The sequence below is a fragment of the Nelumbo lutea genome, chromosome 1 (genome assembly GCF_056320005.1).
Source record: "Nelumbo lutea isolate HS-2025 chromosome 1, American lotus-T2T, whole genome shotgun sequence".
NCBI classification, from domain to species: domain Eukaryota; kingdom Viridiplantae; phylum Streptophyta; class Magnoliopsida; order Proteales; family Nelumbonaceae; genus Nelumbo; species Nelumbo lutea.
The window spans coordinates 67,799,072-67,822,134 of NC_142684.1; the positions used below are offsets into that span (position 1 = coordinate 67,799,072).

At 37.8% G+C, this 23,063-nt stretch overlaps 1 long non-coding RNA gene across 1 annotated transcript; it reads left to right on the top strand.

Annotated features, from left to right (window-relative positions):
- Positions 1 to 238: 238 nt before the first annotated feature.
- On the top strand, positions 239 to 21,665 carry LOC148875075 (uncharacterized). The gene is made up of 4 exons (XR_016104873.1): positions 239 to 19,970; positions 20,067 to 20,210; positions 21,087 to 21,198; positions 21,477 to 21,665. It is a non-coding gene; the product is annotated as an uncharacterized LOC148875075 (long non-coding RNA).
- The last annotated feature ends 1,398 nt before the right edge of the window (positions 21,666 to 23,063 follow it).

Consider the following 23,063-nt stretch of genomic DNA (forward strand, 5'->3'; position numbering starts at 1 on the left):
TTGATGGTGATGTCGCAACAGATCTCTCTGTTTCGGTTAAACAACAGAAGCTCCGACGCATGCACTGACAAATTGTGCCCAACCAAAATTCATTTTATGCACAAGTGGATATATAGATCATAGATAGATGCATTGCGAATTATCCGGGGGTAGCCAATCTTTTTTTAATTTGCTTTGAGGAAAGGGCAATTATGTCATTTCGTATGAGGGTACTTTTGGAAGCTACGCCTCGGTTAAAACTTTAAATATATATTACAGTGCTGGAAATCCGAAAACAAACATTTTCTCATCAGAGAATCTTTGCAGAGGGGGTAATCTCCTCTCTCTCTCTCTCTCTCTCTCTCTATATGTATATATATACAAAAAGCCTCTTAAAAAGGAGACCAATATCGATCGTATTGTCTCCCCTTGTAGCATCGTTGATCTAAGCCATGGAGATCCCGGAAAAGCTTCTGAAATTCAAATATCACTTCATCTTTGGGGCGCTAGCTTCCCTTGTACTTGTCGCTCTCATCCAACTTGCGCCTAGGTTTGTCACCGTTCTGGCATACTTTTGGCCGCTTTTAGTGTCCACAGCTTTGTTCCTGGTTGCCGTCGTGGTGTTTGGCCGGATTTCGCCGACGGCGGCTGATGGTGCAGGGGAGAAGACGGGCGAAGGGCTTCTGGATTACGTTGCGGGGCATCCATAGGGAGTGGAAGAGCCCCCGAAATCGGAGTGAATAGCTCTCTAGCTGATGCTGATCCAGCTCATTGAGTTTAAAACAGATGAGTAGCTTCGAGCCCTTTTACTCGCGATTCTCTCTTTATTTTCTTTTTCTGGATGTTGCATCTTTTTGTTTCTCCATCTCATTTTGCCTGTAACTTTCTGTATCTTGGCTACCTTACCTAATCGGTTATCTTCTAATCTAACCGAAAAGGGCATGGAAATGTAAATTTCGGAAGAAAAGAAAGAAAATGATGTTAATGACAGTTCAGTCCTTGCTGCTCGAGGCATATATAGTTGATTTGTAGCCAGCGAGATTCGACTTGAGTTGAGAATGCCCAACCCAAACCAAAAGGATCAGATAACTACCATTAATGCTCGTCTCGTTTTCCTTCTCGCGCACCATCGTCATCAATCATCCTGTGAGGCTGTGACCTGCTGTATGTATATGTTAAGACTTAAGACTAAAAAAAAGAGTAGAGAGTGCGGACTACGCACCTGGCACCACTCTTCTACTCTTCTCTCACCTCACCCAAACCCAATCAAATCTGAGAATTTCTACTTCGTAATTCTAAAATTAAATATTATATTTTATATATCATATGATTGCTTAGCCCTTAATTATGCTTCTCACGTAAGCCCTAAAATCACGCCCACTACATACAACAAATTAGCATACCTTGGTATGGTACGTCGGTACTCGGAACTCGGAAGGGTAGAATTAGAATTCCCGTGTCCAAACTTCATCCCCTATTCCCCTCCCATCTCCACCGACAATTAATTTCTTTCTTTCTTTTTCGTCTGGGTGGATGTGTATAAACAAACGATGGATTTGTAAAGTTGAGTAAAGTGTGTTTACGATAGTGTTTATTTTTCCAAATATTAGTGTACATGTACATAGTACTACATACACAAATGTTATGTTATGGTGGTCTCGAACACTCTGAACCGGGCCGTGCACGTCTTGTATAATATAACTATAAGCTTTAGTAGTAGAGGAGTACGCTGTAGCCGTACTCTGCTTGAAGTTGAGACTTGAGAGTGGAGACGGGAGAGAATAAGCGAGATAGCACGTCGTCACTCGTCCGGATACACGTGGTGTGGGGGCCACCACCTTGGCAGTATGTTTAAGAGTAACATCATCAAATGGTAGTAGTAGTAGTAGCAGCACTATCACCAGCTCGTATCTCGTATGTTATGTAGATGTCCTACGATAGGAAAGAGCGACAGCAGTAACAAGTAGCAACGGTTGTGTTGAATTGTATCTCTACGACTCTACCCCCAGATCCAAATCAATGTTTTCTGTGGCCGCACTAAGCACTACTACCACTCCTCGCCTCGACCCTCGACCTCGAGGCCTCCAGTGTTTTTCCTTTTAACATAGCACTCCTGATTCTTCATCCACTTTCCCTTTTCTCTCACTGTTGCCAGCTGTGCAATTTCATGTTGATTTTTGTCGGGTTTCATCTCCTAGCATGTGGGACCCGTGCAATGGTGTCCTGATTGTCTGAAACCCATAAAAGTTGCGATTTGTGACGCGACACCATGAAATGCACGGCCACACGGGAGGGATGACCTTGGGGCAGGGCAGAACCAACCCAAAGTATGTGGTAGCGCACGGTATCAAAATAGTTAGTTTGGCACCGGAGCATTTTACAGGCGATTCGAGTTCTAAAACACACAACACCCCCACCCCCCCGATCTCCGAACTTTAAAACGTGATAATTCAGCCTCAAAACTTTCAAGACATGTTAATTTAGTATCTATCTTTACTCAGTCGTCAGTTATATGTATCATGTAATATCATGTGTGACTTAAAATTTTTGAAAATGTTCATCATTTTTCCCCATCTGATTTCCTGCACAAGTTCTTTCAACTATGTTGATCTGAGCGACTCTGTTTCCTAGTGACAGTATTGTGCCTAAAATTGCCAATTCCATAAAGCAGATTGGTTTGGTGCATCTCTGTATTGAAACTAACATGCTAGAGTTAATCTTCAAGAACCTTTCTCTTCAGGAGAAATTGACTAGCTAGGTTTCCTAGCGATGGTATCACCATGCTTTGAACCTAGATCAATACGGGGTGTCTTTGGTTCAGATAGAGATTTTGGAGGGAGATTCAAAATTTCAAAAATCTCTCCTCCCTCTCTTGTACTCTTTGAGTTTTATCTTTTCCTCTTCTCTCCTTAAATGCATGGAAAGACCTCTTGTCCCATATTGCTTGAGAAATGAGTTGAGTTTGAGTATATCTATAGACTTGCTCTCTCTATGGGTAGGGACCCATAGGAGGAAAGCATTATTGATGTTCACATGCATGTGAGGGGGTTGAGGGTATTTTTCACATGAGCACACCGAGTTGAGTCGGGCCGAGTCTGGACAAGTCGTAGGCAAGGGCAAGGGCATGTGTACGTGTATATGCGCGCTACACTAAATCATTTTGGTTTTGATCGGACTTTTGAATTTCAAAATTTATTTTTAAATGTTTTCCTCTTCTTCTTTGTGTCTCTTCGAATAGGTGCATTGTTCTAAAGAGACATCTCTCTAAAAGGACACTCCTGTGTCTATTCGGGTGATTGAGAACACTATATAAAAGGAGTGTTGGTTGATCCAGAAACACAGAGCAGTGCACACAACACAATTTTCTCTCTTTCTCGAGTGTCGATTTTCTAAGCATCATCCTTGGTGGTTTGCGGAGGTCTGATAAGCGAATGCATGCCTACTAGTGGCTTGTGGGTTGTTTTATCTTGACAACCAATTTGCAATCACCCAGCTGCACCGTAGGGGGAAAATGCAATGTTAAGGAGAATGACCAAGTGTGTCACGACTCAGACCTCATTCTCTCTGCAATTTCTCAAATCTACAGTTCTCAACACAACAGTTCTACAAGTTCTCAGTTTAGAAAGTGATTACCGATAATTTTCACTCTGCCTTCTTTATTATTTTCCAACAATCTTAAAACCGCATTTATGGAACATATCTCTGCTAACCCCTTCATGAGGAACCGGATACTGTTACCAATTCCCGATTTCTCTATGACAGAACCTTTCAATGGAACCAACTATAAGCGTTGGAGATAACGCCTTCTATTTGCCTTAGAGCAGTTAGGGGTAGCCTTTCCCTTGATTGAACCGAACCCATTGAACATGGAGGAACTAGTCCATTCTGTTTTTGTGGAACACTAGATTATAGCCGACCACCTCTATAAAAACCATATCCTCAATTGCTTATCCAATGAACTATACAATGCCTACTCTTCCTATAATTTTGCCTATGAAATTTGGAATGCATTGGACAAAAAGTATTCTCTAGAAAATGCTGGGAATAAAAAATATGTGATTGTCAATTTCCTATATTTTACAATGAAAGAAGACATGAACATGCTTTCCCAAATATATGAGTTTCAAGTGCTTGTGGGGGAACTAGCAAAGGAAGGCATGATTTTGCCAGATGAATTTATTATTAGTTCTCTCATAGAGAAATTGCTACATACATGGAATGATTTCAAAACAAGTATGAAGCATAAGAGAAATGACACTACTATACCAAGTAGTGATCTGAATTAAAATAGAAGAAAATAATAGAAAAGAAAGATGAGGATGAGAAAAATCATATTTTCAAAACCAATCTAGATGAGGAAACGACTATAAAATTCAAAAAGAATTTGAATATGAAAAATGATAAGAAATTCAAGAAATAACAAAAGAAAGGAAAATACTATATATGCGGCAAACCCAGACATTACAAGAGAGACTGTCGGTACCAAAAGAAGAAAGACTTTGGAAAACCAAAGTTTAATTTGACTAATGATGTTATTGCAGCAATGGTAACTAAGGCAAACTTGGTTGATAAATCGAAGGAGTGGGTACTGGACACTGGTGCTACTAAGCACATATATAGGGACCACAACTCTTTCTACGAGTACACAACTCAGTTTGAGGGAGAGCAAGTCTTCATGGGAAACTCACAAACATCGGAGGTCATCGATAAAGGAAAAATGCTCCTGAAACTGTCTTCAGGAAAAATCTTTATACTGAATGATGTGCTACATGTGTTAGATATTAGGCAAAATTTGGTATCGAGAGCACTCCTCAACAAAGTAGGATTGAAGCTAACATTTAAAGCAGACAAAGTTGTGTTGACTAAAAATACAGTATTTGTTAAAAAATGGTACAATGTTGGTGAACTATTTGTACTAAACATTTCTGATATTATTATGACTAAGAACACTTCTTCTACTTATATTGTTGAATTGTTATGTTTGGCATGCTAGATTAGGACATCGTAGTGCTCCTTATTTAAAATGATTAAATTAGGAGTTTTGGATGTTCCTATTGATTTTACATATGAAAATGCCAAGAATGTGTAGAAGTAAAATTCACTAAGAAACCTTATAATAGTGTACAAAGAGAAACCAAATTATTGCAACTTATACACAGTGATCTAGGAGACCTTAAATATCATGAAGTTAGAGGAAGAAAAAGATATTATATAACTTTTATAGATGCATTTTCTATATATGCAAAAGTAGTCTTACTTAGATCAAAAGATAAGGTTGAACAAGCTTTTATAACTTACAATACTAAAGTAGAAAATCAGATAGGAAAGAAAATAAAAAGACTTAGAATAGATAGAGGGACTGAATATGATAGAGAAACCATCGAGAATTTCTTTGAAGAAAACGAAATCATACAACAACCCCTTATCAACTTGAATCTAATAGAGTTATAGAAAGACTTAATATAACATTAAAGGAAATGATGAATGCTATGGTTATTAATTCAAGTGCACCTCTGAACTTGTGGGGGAAAGCAATCATAACGGCTTGTCACTTATATAATCGAATACCACCTAAGAAGAAAGGACAAATACCTTTTGAATTGTTGCATAATAGGAAGCCTAGTTTAAACCACCTAAAAGTTAGGGGTTGTTTAGCAAAAGTTGGAATACCTAAACCTAAAAGAAAGAAATTGGGATTAAAAACTTATGACCATGTGTTCATTGGATATGCACAAAATAATGCGGCTTATCGGTTCCTTGTAATTAAAACAATTGATAATGTTGTAGAAAACAACACAATAATTGAGTCCCAAGATGCAGAATTCTTTGAGCACATTTTTCCATTGAGAAAAACAATAAATAGGGAACCTTTCGAAATCCAAGTAGAAATAAAGAACAATTGAATGCTCAAGGAATTAGTATTTTACTTAGCCAAGAAAACACTAATTCTAGGAATCAAGAGCCAGACTTAAGGAGAAGTAAAAGACAAAAGAAAGAAATAAACTTGGGTGATGAAATGTTCACATTTCTGATGGACAAGGACCCAATAACCTATCAGGAAGTCATTACCTTACCTGATGCAATACTTTGGAAAGAATCCATAAAAAGTGAAATAGACTCTTTAGTCACTAATCACACTTAGGAACTTATAGATCTCCCTCTTGGAACTAAGGCATTGGATTGTAAATGGATTTTTAAGAAAAAACTGAAAATAGATGGTACAAAAGATAAATTTAAAGCCAGATTAGTTGCTAAAGGGTTCAGACAAAAGAAATATGTAAATTTCTTTGACACTTATTCCCTGATTGTAAGGTTAAGTACAATTAGTCTTGTTTGCTATAGAATCCATTTACAAACTGGTAGTTCATCAAATTGATGTAAAAACAACTTTATTGAATGAGGAATTAGAGGAAAAATATATATTAAGTAACCTGAAGGCTTCATAATGACAGGACAAGAAAATAAAGTATGCAAGCTAATCAAGTCTCTATATGGCTAAAAACAAACCCCCAAACAATGGCATGGAAAATTTGATAATGTATTAGTAACAAATGGATATAATAGAAATGATTTCATAGATGCATCTATAGCAAGTTTGTAAATGATAAAGGGATTATGATTTGTTAATATGTTGATGATATGCTAATAATGGGAACAAGTTTAGAGGTAGCAAAAAAATAGTTTTTAATGTCCAAATTTGATATCAAAGACTTGAGTGATGCTGATGTAATTTTGGGGATTAAAATCCATAAAAAATCAAGGAAAACTTTATTCTCTCCCAATCACACTATATAAAAAGTATTCTTAGAAAATTTGAACACTATGATTGTAAAACTATTAAAACACCTATTGACTGTAATATTTACTTAAAGAAACATGTAGGAGAACATGTTTCACAAAAGAAGTATGCAAATATAATTGGACCTGTGTCTTATTTAATGAATTGCACAAGACGAGATATAACTATAGTTGTTAGAAAATTAAGTAAACATACTCATAATTCTAGAAATAAACATTAGGAAGCTCTAGTAAGATTATTAAAATATTTAAAAAGAACTATAAATTTTGGTTTATACTACTCAGGTTTACTATTGCTTTATAGGGCTTTACTGATTTGAATTGAATTTTAGATTCAAAGGATAGTACCCCCACCAATGGATATGTTTTTACCCTAAGTGGTGGAGTAGTATCATGAAAATTGGTAAAGCAGTCCTGTAATACAAGCTCAACAATGGAGGCCGAATTCATTGTATTAGATTTGGCAAGGTCGAAGAAAGAGTAGCTAAGGAACTTATTAGCAGATATACCACTTGGGCCATGGCCGGTTCCATTTATATATTTCCATTGTGATAGGTAAGCAACAATAGTTAGAGCCAAGAACAAAACTTACAATAGTAAAAGAAGGCATATCCACCTAAGGCATAACTTAGTAAGCTAATACCTCAACGAAGGTACAATCACTCTAGATTTTGTAAGGTCTGAAAATAACATTGCAGATTCATTAACCAAACCACGGACTTCTAAAGTGGTTTATGAGGCATTGGTAGGAATGGAACCCAATCTACGTGAAAGGAGATCCCTAGAATTAGGTTGAATGGGAAAGCACTATCATTTTGTGTCCCATTTCAAATGCTTAAGTAAGATAGTTCCCATTACAGTTTGAGGAGGTTGAGTGTAAGGCTCTTAATCACTTAAGAATAGTGTATGCAATGCACGTTAAATAAATGACTTAGGTGAGTGAAGTGTAGCCGCTTCTGAGAGAGATCTAAGGGCTGACTGTCTAAAACACTCATGATTCCAAGAAGGGAATAAAGCTGAAATGATCCAAACGAACTAATGAGTTGAGTTGGTTGGTAGGTTAGCTAGTTATGAAAAGAGGAAAGGTTGAAGGAGTCTAACTTCACTCGTACTTTATAACATAGTCTGTCATACCTAAGTGTTGATTAAAGTCCAAAAAACATCACCATGAATACTTTTCTCACCACGATGCTTAGATTTCTCGATCTTCTTGTGATTTTGAATCTTGTGGGGATTGTTGAAGGGAGATTCAAAATTTCAAGAATTTTTCCTCCCTCCCTTGTACTCTTTGAGTTTTGTCTTTTCCTCTTCCCTCCTTTGAATGCATGAGAAGACTCCTTGTTCCACATTGCTTGGGAAGGGTGTTGAGTTTGAGTATATCTATAGACTTGCTCTCTCTATGGGTAAGGACCCATAGGAGGAAAGCACTATAGATGTTCACATGCATGTGAGGGTGGGTTGGGGGTGCTTTGCACACACGTGCATTGAGCCGAGCTGGGCCGGGTCAGGACGGGATGGGAGTGTGCATGCACATGTACGTGTATACGCACGCTACACCTAATCGTTCTAGTTTTGATCGATTTAAACAATTTGACTTTTGAATTTCAAAAAAATTATCTTTAAATGTTTTCCTTTATCTGTTTTGTGTCTCTTCTTCTTTGTGCCTCGTCAAATAGGTGCATTGTTTTGAAGAGACATCTCTCTAAAAAGACATTTTTGTGTCCATTCGGGTGACTGAGAATGCTCTATAAAAGGAATGTTGGTCGACCCAGAAACACAAATTAGTGCACACAACACAACATTCTCTCTCTGTCGAGTGTTGATTTTTTTAGCATATCCTTTGTGGTTTGTGAAGGTCTGGTAAGCGTGTGCACACCTACTAGTGGCCAATGGGTTGTTCTATCTTGGCGACTAATTTGTAATCACCCGGTTGCACCGTAGGGGATAAATGCAGTTTTAAGGAGAGCGAGCAAGTCTCAACCTTCCTTCTCTCTACAATTTCTTAGATCTATAGTTCTACAAATTCTTGGTTTGGAAAGCAATTATCAGTAAATTCCATTCTGCCTTTTTTATTATTTTCCAATAGGAGAAAAATATGCAAAGGATGTTCAAGATATACTGGAGTTTGGGACATGCGACCGTATCGATGGTTTCATTTATGAAGCCATTCAAGTAGCATTCCTATGTTTTTGACTCATCATAGTGAGGGGATCATGAATAAAAGTGAAGCTAGTGAGAAGATCATGAATGTCACTATGACTGAAGAGATCTTTTTCTCTTAACAAATCGACAAACCATAAACTTATCTTTTTGTTTTCCACATATCACCTATTCCTTGAACCATAAAAAATCAAAATAGCCAATCTAGGATGAGGGGAAGAGTGTTTGTTAAAAGTGATTGAAGCCTTAAAGGGACCCTTTGGGTTTTTTTTTTTTTTTTTGAAACGCCAATTTTGTCCACCTTTGGATGAAGCATGTTGTCTTGTTAGAGAGCTCGATTATGATATGCTTCTTTCCCTCTCTCTTGATCCTAAAACTCTTAAGACTCCTTTTGTAATCATGATTACTATTATTATAAATATATAGGGTTCGGCCTCTCATGGTCACCCATTCATTCTAACTTCAATCTATTGTGCTCTAGTTTCTTTAATTTGGTATCAGAGGCAAAACGCCATGGCTTCCAATGGTGACATAGATTCAGTTCAAAACTCAGTATAATGCTCTCAGTCTATCACTTCCTTGCCTAGTGGTTCGATTTCTTCTTCAATCTTGACTACATCACACTACCTCCCTATCAAGCTAATGGGAGAGAGCTATCTATTATGGAAAGCGCAATTGCTTCCGGTTTTCTATACCCACAAGGTCATGGGTATTGTTGATGGGACTACCAAAGCTGCTCCAAGGAAAGTTGTTGACACAAATGATCCTAACAACAAACTGTCGAACCCTGCCTTTGCTTAGTGGTTTCAACAAGATCAACTTGTCCTCAATTGGATTATTTCCATGCTCACTGAAGGGATTTTCTCTAAAGTGGTAGGACTTCAATCATCTCATGAGGTATGGACTGCACTTGCAAAATCATTTTCTGCACACTCTCATTCTTGTATACTTCATATGCGTAGATAGTTGTAAAGTCTTAAAAAGGGAACTCTTTCTATAACTAAATATATTAATCAAGCCAAATGTCTTTCTGATAATCTATCTATTGTTGCCTACCATGTTAACTCTACAGGTCTTATATTTTATGTTCTAGCTGGACTAGGTCCAAAATATGAATCGGTGGTTACCATTGTAACCAACCGATCTGATATGGATCAACTAGGAATCAATGATGTCTTGGGTATTTTACTTAGTCATGAAGCATGGCTGGATTAGCATCATACCCAAACTCTAGATAAATCATCAGTGCCCAACCACACCTCTTTCAAAGGCAAAAATCAGTCACCCCAAGAGTAGAACCAAATTTTTTCAAATAACCAAGGCCAGGGCCATGGTCATGGTGGTAGCTCCAATGATTGTTTAAACAATAATGGTGGCAGGGGTTGTGGTCGTTCTACCATTGTCTGTCAAGTTTGTAATGCTCCTGGACATGGAGTTCTTAAATGTCAATGATTGTATGATCTTAATTATAATAACCTACAAACTGATGATTCTTAAATGTCAAGTTTGCACCTATTGTGAGGACCCAATAGAGACGGGCTTTACTACTTCCAAAGTAGTCTCAACATCAAGAACACTTCTCCAGTTGCTTTTTTTGGTGAACGCACTACAATACATGGTTAGCATCAATGGTTGGGTCATCCTACTCTTCGAGTGGTGAGGCAAGTGATATCCAAATTTGGGCTACCGTTCTCTTGTAGTTGTGTTCCCTCTATTTGTGAGGCGTGTTAGTTAGGTAAAAGTCATAGGTTGCACCTTTCTTCTTCCAATAGTTAATCTAGCATTCCAAAGTTAGTTTATTCAGATTTTTGGGGTCCTGCTCAAGTTTAGTCAAATAATGGTTATAGATACTATGTAATTATTATTGATGATTATAGTAAATTCACATGGTTGTTCTTAATGCAAAACAAATTTGATGTATTTGATATTTTTCTTAAGGTCACAAGTCATGTAGAAGTTTTATTTGGAAAAAAAATTAAATGCCTCCAATCTAATTGGGGAGGAGAGTACTGACGTGTATCACCCTTTCTTGTTGCTCATGGCATCACACATCGACTTGCTTGCCCTCACACTCATGAACAAAACGGTGTTGCCGAACGCAAACACCACCACATCATCAAGTCTACCCTGTCTTTAATGGCTTCCTCAACTCTCCCGTATTCCTTCTAGGATGATGTCGCCTCCACTGTAGTCTATCTAATCAATCAGCTTCTTACACCCCTGCTACAAGGCACATCTCCCTTTGCCATGCTCTTTGGTAAGACGCAAAATTTTAATCTGCTTCGTACTTTTGGTTGTGCCTACTACCCTCTTCTCTGAAGGAATGAAGATCTATCGTATGGACGCCCAAATCTTGCGGAATAAAGGGGTGAATTTCAAAAATTTTTCTCTCCCTTCAATGATCATTCTTGAACCATGAACTGAACCAGATCTGAACCAAAAGGAGTATGAGAGGATTATACCTGATACGGAGAAACAGTATCCCCCAACGAAGGTAGGCAGGACAATTCATTTTCTAGTGGTCGGTCTTTTTGTAGAAGTGACAGGCATCCGATGCTTTGTCTTTCTTCTACTTCTTGCCCTTAGTGGCTTTCTTCTGAGGCTTCTTTGTCTTCCTCTTCCTCTTGCCTGTCTTGCTAGCTTCAACAAGCATAGCTACGGGCTCATCCTTTTTAATCAGTTCTTCAGCTCTTTGCAACAAATTGCTGAGCTCTTGCAGGCTGGCATTCAGTTTGTTCATGTTATAATTCATGATGAACGGGTTAAAGGAAGGAGGCAAAAAATTAAGGATAGCATCTATCTGGGTCGCAAGGTCCAGTTCGGATCCTAGAGCCTCTAGTTCGTTGATGTATCCCATCATCCAAAGACAATGGTCGTGAACTTGTTGGCCTTTGGACATTTGTGCGATCATGAACTGTTTCAAGATCTTTTGTCGAGTAGAATGATTCTACTCTTCATACATCATCCTGAGAGTGTCCAATATGTCTTTGGAAAGTTCGATCTGATCGAATTGCCTCTGTATTGGGTTGTCCAAGGAGTCAATGATGTAACACCGGGCTAGAGAGTTTTTCTCCTCCCATTCCTGATAGTCTCTCCTTCGGGCCTTAGAAGCCTTATCACTCGGACGCTCCGGTGCAGGATTCTTTGCCACTTTTTCTACCTTATCAGAAGTTAGGACCAACATAAGGTTCCTGTACCAATGGGCATAGTTTGGGCCCTTCAACTTGTTGTCATTAAGCAATTTTGCAAATTGTCCGTTTGCCATCTTCTGATAAAAGAGCAAACATCAGTCCACAACCATATTTGATTCATGTTCATTTCATAAATATGGATTTTAATCTACGTTCCATTTCCATTTATTCATCTCTGAGATTTTCCTCATTTCTTAGTGATGGAGACTACGAGTTGTCTTTGGAAATGTGGGAAATCACATAGGGTGCATGGAGCCAACTGTTTCAGCTGCATAACCCCAACACCTTTCTATGAAGGATCATATCCACTCATCATATGAGTTTTCCCTTTGGCCTCTGTCAGACAAGGTTTAGAGCTGTTTTCAGGTAAACCTTTCAGTCCAATGAATGCTTACCCATTATATTCGTGAATGCCAAGGTATCGTGAGAGGGTTCCCATTTTTGGTCCCACATCGGCCTATGACGCCCCTATCATCTTATGAAACACTCAGACAAGCCCAACAGCAAATGGATAGCCCATTTTCTGGTGCGTTTCCTCATTACTGAAAGACACATCCTCATGTTAATGATGAAAGGCCTTTAGAGAGTTCATCATATGAATCCCCCCATCACATTCACTCACATTAGCTGGAGGGAACAGTTAATTACGCCCTAGTTTAGTCTAGGTCAAACCAAAGTGGCTCCCACTAACTTTCATAAAGTCAGATTTCGATGGGCCTAAATCGACTAGGGTTCCGCATGTAACCTCTTGATGAGGTGTGGGGCCCACCACTGAGGGAGGTCATCCAATGACCAAAAGGGACACCATGGCAATGATGTGCATTCAGCCATGATGTGCGCAAGAGCCACTGTCGATTGAGCATGGGCCAAGCACTTATGGCCCATGTACGTAGCACATCACACATCCATACATCACATGCAATGATAAATTGATCCAATCAATTAATTATCTGTAAAGCCCATTTGAAGCCCATTTTTAAATCTATAATATTAACCATTAATATTATCTAGGTATATGGGTCGAATGGTTCAGCCCATATAGTTTTATGTGTTAAGTGGGCTTTTAGCAATTTTAACTGTTTAAAACTGGGCCTTTACAGGTTGGGCCGAATTAACCATTTAATTAAATATCAATCCTTAGGCCCATTAGTGGGAAAAATAGGGCTGACTTTCAGCCATGATTAAACCCTAGATTCGTTCCAAACAATTTGAACCAATCTTGGTTTGAATGGGTCTAGGGTTTGATCTTTAATTCAAGAAAATAATCTGAAATTAAATTCTGATAAAAGAACAATCAAGAATCAGTCTATCAGGGCTGTTCATACAATCCTTCCTACAAAACAAAGGTTAGATCACAGGCTGCAGTTTTGCAAATTGCAAATTGCAGATAGCGCTTCTCCCATCTACGAAATCTCCTCCTCTACGAGTTCTCCTCTTCTGCGCCGTCATCTTCGATCCAAAATAAAATAAATAGAAATCTTAATTTATATTAATAATTACATCAGACCAAATAGCTATATATTCAGTCTAAAAAAAAATTATTTTTCAGACCAAATGTAACAAAATAACCCATAATCCGCAAAATCGTAGGTTCCCTATGCAAATCAAGATTTCGATCTCCTCTTGTACGAACAACCCATAAATCAAGAAAATTATAAAGAACAATTCTAAACAATAATCAGATTTTTATAAAATTAATTTCAGATTATTCGCTCATTAATTTTGGGAACAAAACTCCCAAAACCCATATCTACGCAAATCGGGTAGAACGCCTTCTGCCCATTTGCGCAGGTTCAGATCTGAAGCAAATTGGTTCAAGATTTGAACCATGGCTCTGATACCACTAAAGGAATGAGAGATCCATCGTATGGACACCCAAATCTTGCGGAATAAAGGGGCAAATTTCAAAAATTTTTGTCTCCCTTCAACTGGGAATCGTATTCCCTATTTAGAAAATCTTATTTTCAATGATCATTCTTGAACCATGAACTGAACCAGATCTGAACCAAAAGGAGTAGGAGAGGATTATACCTGATACGGAGAAACAGTATCCCCCAATGAAGGTGTTCACGCCCAAGGAAGGATCCAAAGACTGCTCTCACTGAAGATGGCGCAGTGTAGGATGGAGCAGAATCAACAGTATTCTTCTCCAAGAATTTCGTCCTTCATAAGAAACAGTAGGATGGTATGTGAACACAGCTTCCTATCAATTCTTTCTCAAAGAATTGATGTCAAGATTGAATCTTGACTTCTCCCACAACTGGAGATCGAACCGGATGTTTGGCGGCTGCAGGAAGGAAGCGGCAAGAAAGTTCTTTACAGGGATTGCAGAAATCATTCTTCTTGTGATTTCAACTCTAAAGAGGATCTGATTATGTGATTCTTCTAAAGGCTACCACCCCCTCCTTCTTTTGTAAACCTAAAAGATCAGCTCCTCATCTAATTAGGGGTTACTGATCCAAATCATATTTGGATCAGATCTCTCTTTAGGTGATAAGGATAAACCCTTATCTTATCTGCAGATTAGATCAGCCTTCTCCTAATCTCATTAGGAGGTTTCTAGATCTGAATCATATTCAGATCTGGACTCTTTGAGTGGATAGGGTTAAGACATTATCTTATCTGCTGACCCATCTCAGAATTCGCCCATATTTAACTTATTAAATAAGTCCAGTTCGAAATGGGTTTTAGGACCATTAAGATTATGTGCTCACTTAACGTTCCTAACTGTTGCCCAGTTGGACTTCCTTGTATGGCATGGGACCCAAGCTTTGATCTACACATCAGCCACACGGGTTCGGCCTAGCCTTTGTTACAAGGCCTAGCCGAATACACTGTTATGGACGGTGTACCTCCTGAAACCCATCAAATGGGCTCTATGGGCCCAACACTTACCGTAAGTGGTCCCTGGGCCAAGCCACCTTGTAACACCCAAAGACTGTGGATAGATGCAAGATTAGCCCATCAAGTATTATCTTCAATGGTCTTACACTTAACCTCTCAGCCCATAATGATCATACATTGCTCGATAAGAGAGGACCTCTCCCTCGACTGCAAAGAACAGTGTTGCCCTCTTTGCTTATATGGATCCCAGGAATTAAAACCTTCTTGCAAATATTTTAGAAACCATAATATATATACTTTTATATCTCATATAAAATATACTTTGCAAAACAAATCTCAACGATTGAAATCGACTGCCAACAGTTTTGGTTTCCATCAATGAGAGTGCATCCCCGATCATTACCTTTGTCCGACAAAGGGGTTGATATTGTCACTACGATCACTCACTCAGATGAATTCTCAGACTATCCCAACATACCCAGGTTTTGACCCCCGCTAAGGATCTCACTGATTGGTACATCAAAGACAACCCAATCCGACACCTAGTGTAGTATCATAATCGAGTCTAGGGATCGGGTGTAACTTTCCAGTTTTGCCCATCAATCTCCAAGGTCCAAGGCAATATTGAAAATCTGGTCCAGTTCATAGATTTACTTAATCCTACACTGTATGTGCCTAAGGTCTCACCCTGACAGCTGAGACAGGCAACCCCAACCAACTTGGTGGCACCACAGTGTCAGCCTTATCAGGATAGATCTCCCCGGACCGACCCAATGGCTGTGAACATTCTAAACTAACACGAGTCTCATTAAGTGTCTAATTTAAAGGGATTACACAGAAACATACCAAGGAAACATGAATCAAATTTTCACTTTTATTCATTTACAATAAACTCATAAAGTCATTCATTCTGATTGAAGCTAAGGGCATAAAAAAAGTGTCCAACATTCTCAAGTCATACAATCGCAACAATGTATCTTATCAATCTCTTCCGTGCACATTTGTTGGCTATAGTGACTTTTAGAAAGGATACAAATGTTTGCATCCTCCTTCTGGTCAATTATATATTGCCTATCATGTTGTGTTCGTTGAGAGTTATTTCCCCAACATTGCTTCTTCAATTTTGGCTGCTTCCACTAGCTGCACTAGTGCTACAATTAATGTGCCATTGAATATATCCTTATCAACATCTCATCTGACCGATCCATTGGATCCACTGCCGCCCCCATCATTTGCTCTTTATTCCTCTCCCCATCGGCTACATCTACCTCTATGATAGTACAACTTCTCCTCCACCACGAGGTACTCATTTATTATAGGACTTGTTTGATGCCACGTAACCTGTTCCGACGCCTGCTCCTCGTCAATGTACTTTGCTCACTCTGTCTCAGACCGGTACTCTACCACCTCGCTCCAACAATGTGACTCGGTACCCATTCCGAAAGCATTATTAGCCACATTGCCAGATGCCATTACTGAACCATTGTGTTTCTCTAAAGCCTACAAAGATCCTTGTTGGCACGAAGCTATGTCTCATGAGTTCAACACTCTTGTAGCTAACAATACATGGACCCTCGTTCTGTACCAATCACACATGCATGTCATCAGCACTAAGTGGGTTTAGAAGGTGAAATGGTGGGCTGATGGTTTTGTTGATTGTTGCAAAGCCTGCCTCATTGCTCAAGGTTTCAACTAGGTTCCAGCCTTCTAGGGGTTCATTTCATAGACACTTTTCAATCTATTTGTGAAATTGGTCACCATCCACATCATTCTTGCTCTCACCACTACCCTTGGTTGGCCTCTTCAATAGTTGGACTTTGATAACGCTTTTCTTAATGGTTATGTCTCAGAAGAGATCGCTTGCCAGCCTAAGGGCTTTGAGGATCTGATTTCTCCTTCTCATGTTTGTAAACTTAACAAAGCTCTATAGGGTCTTCGGCAGGCTTCGCATGCATGGTACTCTCGCCTCGGAACTCATCTCTCTCAACTTGGTTTTCACATGTCAGCAACGGATCCTTCCTTGATCATTTGTCACAAGGGTTCTGTTATTCTCTATTTGCTGGTCTATGTGGATGACATCCTTCTCACTAGCTCTTCTTCATCTTCTCTTGATGATATAGTCCATACGCTTGGTCGTACATTCTCCTTAAAGGATCTTGGCTCTGGTCGCTATTTTCTTGGCATGGAGATCATGCCACAACCTCATGGTATTGTTCTTACTCAACAATGATACATTCTGCATCTCTTTAACCACACCAACTTGGCCGAAGTTAAACCTCTCACTTCTTCCATGGCAGCTAATATTAAGCTTTTTAAGTTTAGTGGTGACTCTCTTTCTGGTCCATTTGAGTATCGGAGCATCGTTGGCACTCTTCAATATGTCACCATTATGAGGTTCGATATCTCCTTTTCTGTCAATAAGGCTTGTCAGTTCCTTCATTCTCCAACCATTAAACCTTGGGCTGCCGTTAAGAGGATCCTACGATATCTTAAACAAATTGTTGATCATGGTTTGTATTTTTACTCTACACCGGCTTCGCTCACTCTTCGAGCCTTTTCCAATGCTGATTGGGCTAGCTATCCCAATGATAAACGAGCTATTGGAGGCTATCTCATTTATTTGGGTTGCAATGTTGTTGCTTGGAGTTCTAAAAAACAACCCACCATTGCTTGATCTAGTATGGAGTCTGAATTCCAGGCTTGTGAAAATGTTGTCACTGAGCTTCGTTGGGTCATAGTTTTCAAGATGCCAAGGCAAGGCTAAGCGTTGCCTAGGCCATGCATTTTTTTAAGTAAAAAGCACATATCTTAGGGTAGTCCCCTAGGTTCCATAACCAACTTTCTTTAATAACTATCCATAATTTTAATAAGAAAATTATAAACTTCATGTTTAAGTCTAGAAAATCAACATATTTATGAGAAGAAAAAGAAGAAAGGAAAGAAAATTCAAAAAATATAGGGGCTGAACCCCTATTTCAGTGATAAGAAAAGAAGAAAAAAAAGATGGAAGAAGAAATGTGTTGATTAGATAAAATTTTAAGTTATTCCCTTACTTATTGGTTCAGATTTTGAAGTCATTGAGGGTTCAATACAGTAGTTAGCAATGTTTGTGTTGATTAAACCCTAACAAATAAGAATATAATAAAAAGAAATTAGTTTACCCTTGGTGGCAAGCCTCCAAGGGCGCCTTGTCACCTAGGCATCACCTTGACAACTATGCTTTGGGTGTATTCATTGTTACATGATTTAAAACAGTTTACTACACACGTACTTGTCATTTGGTGCGACAATATCAGAGTCACATATCTTGCCACGAACCTCGTGTTTTCGTGCTTGTATGAGACATATTGAGGTTGACTTTCACTTCCTTCGAGACCTTGTTCTCAAGCGCTCATTCTCTATTCAGTTCACTTCCTCTTATGATCAAGTGGCAAATCTTCTCACTAAACCACTTAGGTGGCATTTGATAAATTTGAAATTTTAGATATGAAAAGTTAAAAAGATATTTTTTGTGTCTAAAATATAAAAAGAAGCATATGTGCTTTTCTACTTTTAGAAGCTCTGAATCCATAAGTTTGTTTGTGTTGGATCAACCCTTTGCCATCTGAAATTTACTGATTTTACTAATGGATCAAATCTAAAATTTACTGATTTTACTATTTTATCCCTATAACATACTATTCGGAAATATTGAGTTCAATTTGCATTATCTCATAAAAAATAATTTTCAACCTAAAAATAATATTGAAACAATACAAATAAAAAATAAAAAATTAATAATTAATAATTACAAATTAATAAATGAAATGGTTAAAATTAAAAAAATAATTAATGACTATAAAAATATTAAAATAATTAATAATTTACACAAATAAAAATTAAAATAAATTTTAAAAATTAATAAAATAATTAAAAATTACTAGTTAATAAAAATAATTAATAATTAATAAATAATACAAGTAAAATTAATAAAAAATATTAAAATAATTAATAATTGATAAAAATAATTATTAATTAATAATAATAATTATTATTATTATTACTCACCGAACTATCGCTGTTGCAAATTGTAGCAACGGTGGTGGTGGAGGGAAGATAGGGGAGAGAGATAGAGAGCGAGAGAGATAACCGCCGCTATAAGTTGCAGCGGCAGTGACGGGAAGATAGGAGAGAGAGAGAGAGAGAGAGAGCTACTACAAGTTGCAATGGGGATGGCAATAAGACAAGACGGGAAAAGAGAGAGAGAATTGTATGAAGATGAGAGAGAGATGTTGAATGGTAAAGGGTATTTTTGATTTTAGGCCATGTTTGAAACACATCTGAACATGTTAAGTGACGGGCCTGAGTTTAAAAATTTTAGATTTGAAAAAGATTTTCAAACCCTATTTCAGAGCCGGCACCACTTGAGCCAGCGATTTCAAGCTGGCGGTCTTCAAGGTTGCTGCTATAGAAAGATCTGAGGTGGCGTTCTTTCGACGACCGCCGCCTACAAAATTAAACTAAAGAAGAATAAAAATTGGGCGGCGGTCTTTAGAACTGAAACGTCACTTTTTAAACTGAACCGGTCTAAATAACCCGACGCTGAGAGATCCAAAAGCCAAAACTCCCGCGTTCTGCTAATTCCCACGCGGTCTTTAGAAATGAAACAACGCTTTTTTTAAATTGAACTGGTCTAAATAACTTAATGCTGAGAGATTCAAAAGCCAAAACTCCCGCGTTCTTCTAATTTCCACCTTCGACAAAATTCTAACCAAAAAGGGTTCTCTCCATAGCAGAAAACCAGTTGCAGTGGTGAAAGTAAGATCTCTCTCTCTCACACGCACTCACTCACTCACTCTCATTCTCTCTCTCTGTCACACACACACTCACTCACTCTCATTCTCTCTCTCTCTCAGACACACTCACTCACTCACTCTCATTCTCTCTCTCTCTCTCTCTCTCTCTCAAAATATCATCACTGCCTTCATCGTCAACGATTCTTAAGAGCAAGCACAAGAGGTATGTTCACCAAGACGTATGTAAACATTTTTTTTTTCGTTTTGCTCCAACTGCATGTTATTATGTTAACGATCTGATTTTGATATGTATTTACAGGATATGAAATTTGGCTAGCAGAGTTTCTTGGATACGATTATTGACTTCTTTGGAGTAGCTTTTGGGAGTGTGGGGGTGTTGGTGGTGGTGGGATCTTCATTCCCATGTTTACCCTTGTGAAATCATCAACAACAATATTAAGATGTAAGAGATATGTTGTTATTGTTTCCTCTTAACCTTTCTTTAGTAGTGTCGTAGACCTGACTTCTTTGGAAGAAACTCTGCAATTATGTTAAACCCTTCTTGTAAAGGGAAAGAGTTGTAAATTCTTCTACTTTATAGGATGAGGAGAAAATAAAGTGGGAAGAAACGATTTTCCAACTCAAATCCTTTCTTAAGATATGATTGTAATTCTCTGCTTTTCTAGATAAATTTTGGTTGACTTTTTTTTTTTAATCTATTACTGTAAGAGGATAGCTTACTTTTTTAAGTAATCCTGGTTCATCTAAGATTTTGTCTTTTCCTTTTTTTTTTTTGAATTTATATGAGGATAATTTATATTTCAATTTGTCCTAATTCAAATGAGACGGTATTAAGATGTTTCTTTAGGTAATCTTCTAATTTTGAGCCTTTGAGGATGTAATCGAGGCCTTTCCCTTGAGATTCATTCTTGTTCTTGGGTTCTTAATTACATCATCTCAAGATACATTGTTTCTATATTTCTTTCTACTTCTTTGTATTCACATGCTTATTTAACTTATTTCTTCCTAAAGATATTTGAGAATCCTATTCTGGAATTCATAAATCTGGAAGCTGCAGACTTCAAGATTTCCATTACTTTTATATTGGTTTTTAAAGCAAATTCTTGCTCCCACCTTTGATCAGTTTTCGTTCATCTGTTATTGCATTGATCATGTCTTTAAATCCTTGTGCTTTGAAACAAATAATGTGACTGTGGACATGTGTTTTAGCATCTGTATTTACTTAGTAATAATTTATTCATAATAGATGAAATGATACTTAGTCTTTCTAAGGGAGGAAATGGAGGAGCAGGAGTTGCTGCTGGAATTTCTTTTGCAGCTACAGCAAAGGAAACAAGAAGCTGTTGATAAGTTGCATGCTAATATTTATTATCTGTCTTTGACATTGAAGAAGTTCTGAAGCAACAAAAGATGCTTAAGAGAAAAAGGAGGTTTATACCTAGATCTGAACAAGGATGTTTTCAGCTACAGGCTATGACAAAAATCCCTTTGTTTTTCTTTCTTTTTCTTTTGAACCTTCTAAACTAGCTGCTTCATTTTCTGTCCATTGCTAGTATGCCTTTATGGATGCTATAGAATATTTTGAATTACTTTTGATATTCCAATTAATTGCTTAGAATTCAGCCCATGTAAATTTTAGTTACTATTCCTATCTTTATAGTTAAAATACTTGAATATAATTCTAATATTTATATCTTTTGATTTGTAGGTTCAACCAATATGTTAAGTGGATTTGCATTGGAAGATGTGCTGCATTATTATAGAATTTGATTATTTTTTTTAAGTTCTTGTACTAGTTATATTTCAATTGGATATTGTATTTGAACAATGTCTTTGGGATACTTTAATATATAATCTTTGAATTAATAGATTTCATTTTAAATTGATTTTTATCAAATGGTTTTTCTGTATTAAATAGGTATGAAAATTCCAAATCAATAAACAATTCAGATGTCACAAAATGTCAGAATTAACATGGTATAATTGTAAAAATAAAAGTGAAAAAAAGAAATCTAAGCCAGCGGTCATGGAACCGCCGGTTTAGCCACAAACAACACCTAAGGCGGCAGTCATTTAACACCTAAGCCGGCATTTTGGACTGCCACCTAAGAATCCTGTAGTGAACACCAAACAAAGGTGGTGTCTGAAAAGCAATTTTTTCAGATTCAGACGTCTAAAAAATGCAATCAAACACCACCTTAGTGGACCTCACTTTACTTCTCTTCAATTTAAGCTTCATGTCCTTCCCAGACGCTTCACTTAAGGGATCATGTTAGAGAGTTCGAATCTGACATGATTCTCTCCTTCTCTCCTGATCCTAATCTTCTCTCTCATCTTTATTATTCCTAATTATGATAATGTTGTACTCTATTTAAAACTCTTAAGACTCCTATTGTAATCATGATTACTATTATTATAAGTATACAAGGTTCGGCCTCTCATGGTCACCCATCCATTCTGACTTCAATCTATTGCGCTCTATTTTCTTCAACTTGGCTCAGGGCTTTGATTGTTGTTCTTCGGAGGCTTTTGATGATAACACATTAACACCCTTGTTTTGTTTTGTCGCCCAAGCAACCTCTTCAAGCTGCTGAATGCTCTATAAAATGATTTAAGATTTTGATTTTCGCCTCCTGGGCGGCCGAAGAATGCCTCGAAATGGCCAGGAGTAGAGAGATGCATGGTTAGAAGAAGCTTTGTGATAAAGATGCCGCAGGTCCAGAAGGGTCATGACACCTTATCCCCAGGTAACGTAGAAGACAGCATCAGCGCCCTCATGGAAATATGTTAGGAAGGTGTGTTGGGGTTAGCCTTGAAAGAGTCTCAAAGCTCTGTTTGTCAACTAAGGGTATATTAAACTTTTTTTAGTTCGTCCATTTTGAAATGTGAAAAGAAAGAAGAGGTTTCAGTATTTAAGAGAAACGTTTACCCTTAGTCTTAATGGAAGGCATGCAAATGGTGTAAGGATTTTGGTATTTTTCACTTGAAGCTGAGTGAGATATATGAAGGGAGACCGCTTCTCAGTGACAAAAGGGGGAATTCTACAACTCTTATATCATAGTACATTCCCTAAACCGAATAACAAGCACCTTCAAGAGCATTTGTGCTTTTCAAATGCCACTTAACAGTTGATTAATGACAGGTACTGGATTGACACATTTTGAAAGTTCGAGTATTGAATTGTCACATTATAAAGTTTGGGGACCAAAGTAACACTAGACACAAAGTATGGGGTACTAATCAGGAATAGAAGAGGCAAGGATTTATGACTTATGAAGGAAAAAGAGAGAGAGAG